Source organism: Propithecus coquereli, unplaced genomic scaffold, assembly GCF_000956105.1.
Source record: "Propithecus coquereli isolate 6110/MARCELLA unplaced genomic scaffold, Pcoq_1.0 Scaffold302, whole genome shotgun sequence".
NCBI lineage: Eukaryota > Metazoa > Chordata > Mammalia > Primates > Indriidae > Propithecus > Propithecus coquereli.
The window spans coordinates 280862-284564 of record NW_012148642.1 but is presented as its reverse complement, the minus strand read 5'-3'; positions in this window follow the sequence as shown (position 1 = coordinate 284564).

Sequence of the window (3703 nt, the reverse complement as noted above, 5' to 3'; positions counted from 1 at the left end):
TAGATCTCCATTGTTTTGTGGCTGAGTAGAACTCCATGGTATACATATACCACATTTTATTAATCCACTCATGTATTAATACATGTGGATTAATACATGAAGATGGGTACTTGGGTTGTTTCCACATCTTTGCAATTATGAATTATACTGCTATCAATGTTCTAGTACAGATGTCTTTTTTATGGAATGTCTTTTTTTTCCTTTGGGTAGATGCCCCACATATGGATTGCTGGATCAAATGGTAGTTCTACTTGTATCTCTTTGAGGCATCTCCATATTACTTTCCACAGAGATTGTAGTAATTTGCACTCCCACCAACAGTGTATGGTGTTCCTAGCTTTCCACATCCACAACACACTTACTGTGTTGGGACTTTTTGATAAAGGTCATTCTCACTGGAGATAAGTGATACCTCATTGTGGTTTTGATTTGCATTTCTCTGATCATTATAAATGTTGATCATTTTTTCATATGTTTTTTGGCCATTAGTCTGCCTTCTTTTGAAAAGTTTCTGTTTATGTCTTTTGCCCACTTTTTGATAGGGTTGTTTCATTTTTTCTTGCTGATTTTCCTGAGTTCTACATAGATTCTAGTTATCAGCCCTTTATCAGATGTGAAGCATGCAAATATTTTCTCCCATTCTATAGTTTGTCTGTTTGCTGTTGTGATAGTGTCCTTCGTTGTGCAGAAACTTTTTAATTTGATCAGGTCCCATTTATTTGTTTTTGTTGTTGCCGTGGCTACCTTTGGGGACTTCTTCATGAATTCTTTTCCTAGGCCAATATGTGTAAGAGTGTTTCCAGCAGTTTCTTCTGGAATTCATAAAGTTTGATGCCTTAGATTTAAGTCTGTTATCCACCATGAGTTGAATTTTGTGAGAGGTAAAATGTACACATCCTGTATCCCTCTTCTACATGAGGACATCCAAATTTCCCAGCACCACTTATTTAATAAGTATTCTTTTCCCTTGTGTATGTTTTTGTCTGCTTCATCAAAGATTAGATGGCTATATGAGGATGGTTTTATATGGGTTCTCAGTTCTAGTCCATTGCTCTATGTCTCTGTTCTTGTGCCAGTACTATCCTCTTTTAGTTACTATAGCCTTGTAGTAGAGCTTGAAGTCTGGTAAATTGATGTCTCCCAATTTGTTCTTTCTGCTTAAGGTTGCTTTTGCTATACTGGGTCTTCTGTGGTTCAATATGAAGCATAGAATTATTTTTTCTAGATCTGGAAAAATTAAGTTGGTATTTTAATAGGGATTGCATTGAATCTGTAGATCACTTCGGGTAGTATAGACATTTTAACAATTTTGTTTCTGCTGACGTGTGAGCATGGTGTGGTTTTCCACCTGTTTACGTCCTCTGCTATTTCCTTCCTCGGTGTTTCATAGTACTCCCTGTAGAGGTGTTTTACCTTCTTAGTTAAATGTTTTCCTAGGTATTCTATTTTCTTTGTTGCTATCGTGAAGTGTATTGAGTCTTTGATTTTGTTCTCAGTTTGACTGTTGTTGGCATATAGGAATGCTACCGGTTTCTGTACATCTATTTTGTAACCTGAGACTTTGCTGAATTTTTTTTTTTAATCAATCCCAGTAGTCTCATGGCAGAATCGTTGGGATTTTCTAGATATAAGATTATATTTTCAGCAAAGAGCGATTTGTTTGACCTATTTTGCCTCCATTTGGATGCCTGTTATTTCCTTTTCTTATCTGATTGGTCTGGCTAGGGCTTCTAGCACTAAGTTGAATAGAAGCGGTGATAGAGGGCAACCTTGTTTGATTCCAGTTCTAAGTGGGAATGCTTTGAATTTTTCCCCATTCAGTACGATCTTGGCTGTGGGTTTTGTAATATATGGCTTTTATCATTTTTAGGTAAGTCCCATCTATGCCTATATTGTTAAGTGTTCTTATCATAAAAGGGCACTGAATTTTGTTGAATGCTCTTTCTGCATCATTGAGAGGATCATATGGATTTTTTTTTTTGTTTCTCTTTATGTGGTGAATTACATTGATAGATGCATATGTTGAACCATCCCTGCATCTCTGGGATGAAGCCCACTTGGTTGTGATGGATTATTTTTTTGATAAGTACCTGAATTCGGTTTGTTAGGATTTTGTGGAGAATTTTTGCATCTATATTCATAAGGGATATTGGTCTGTAGTTTTCTTTTTTTGTTGTATCCTTTCCTTGTTTTGGTATCAGAGTCATGTTGGCTTCATAAAATGTGTTGGGGAGTATTCCTTCCTTCTTGATGTTGCGGAATAATTTCTGCAGGATAAGCAGGAGTTCTTTTTATAGGTCTGGTAAAATTTCGGTATGAAACCATCTCCTCCGAGACTATTCTTTTTAGGAAGGTTTTTTATTGCTGCTTCAATTTGGGCACTTGATATTGGTGTGTTCAGAAATTCTGTTTGTTCCTGCTTGAGCCTTGGGAGGCTGTGTGTTTCTCAGAATTTGTCCATTTCCTCCATGTTTTCCAGTTTACATTTATAGAGGTTTTCATAGTATTCATAATTGATGTTTTGTGTTTCCGTGGTATCTGTTGCAATTTCTCAATTTTCATTCCTGATAGAGCTTAAGAGTCCATTCTTTTCTGCTTCTCATTAATCTAGCAAGAGGCAAGACAATTTTGTGTTTTTTTTCAAATAATGAACTCTTTGTTTTATTAATCTTCCATATAGTTTTTTTTTTTCAATTTCATTTAGTTTTGCTCTGATCTTTGTTATTTCTTTTCTTCTGCTGAGTTTGGGGTTGGTTTTCCCATTCTTTTCCAATTCCTTGAGACAATTCATTAGATTGTTGGTTTGTGATCTTTCTGTCTTTTGGATATAGGCATTTATGGTTATAAATTTTCCTCTCAGGATTGCTTTAGGTGTGTCCTGCAGATTTTGATAGCTTATGTCTCCTCCTCAGTGCAATAATCATTCAGCAGAAGGTTGTTCAGTTTCCCAGACTTTGTGTAGAGATGAGAGTTTCTGTTGGAGTTGATTTCTAATTTTATTGCACTGTGGTCTGAGAAGATGCATGGAATAATTTTTATCTTGTTAAATTGGTTGAGACATGCTTTGTGGCCTAGGATATGAGCAATCTTAGAGAATGTCCCATGAGGTGATTATAAAAATGTACATTAAGTGGTTTTTGAGTAGCATGATCTGTAAATGTGAGTCAGGCCCATCTGTTCTAGAATTCTGTTTAAGTCCATTGTTTCTTTGTTTATTTTCTGTTTGGAGGATCTGTCCTGTTCTGTCAGAGGGGTGTCGAAGTCCCCAGCAATCATGGTGCTGCTGTTTATCATTTTGTTTAGATCAACTAGGATTTGCTTTGTGAATCTGGTCGCACTTGAGTTAGGTGCATAAATATTTAGAATTGTATATCTTCTTGTAGAATTGTGCTCTTCACCATTATATAATGACCATATTTGTCTTTCATTACTTTTGTGGATTTGAAGACTAATTCATCTCATATCACAACTGCCATGCTGGCTTTCTGTTGGCTTCTGTTTGCTTCAAATATTGTTTTCTATTCCTTTACTTTGACTTTGAATGCATCCATGTGGGTTCTGTCTTCTATTTAAAAACTTCCGTTCATGTACTTCGCCCACCGTTTTAAAAATTTCTGCATATTATAAGGGTACAAATGTTTTGATTACATTGTCCTTGCCCCCCACATGCCATTCAGAGCTTCTAGCATGTCCGTCCTCCAGA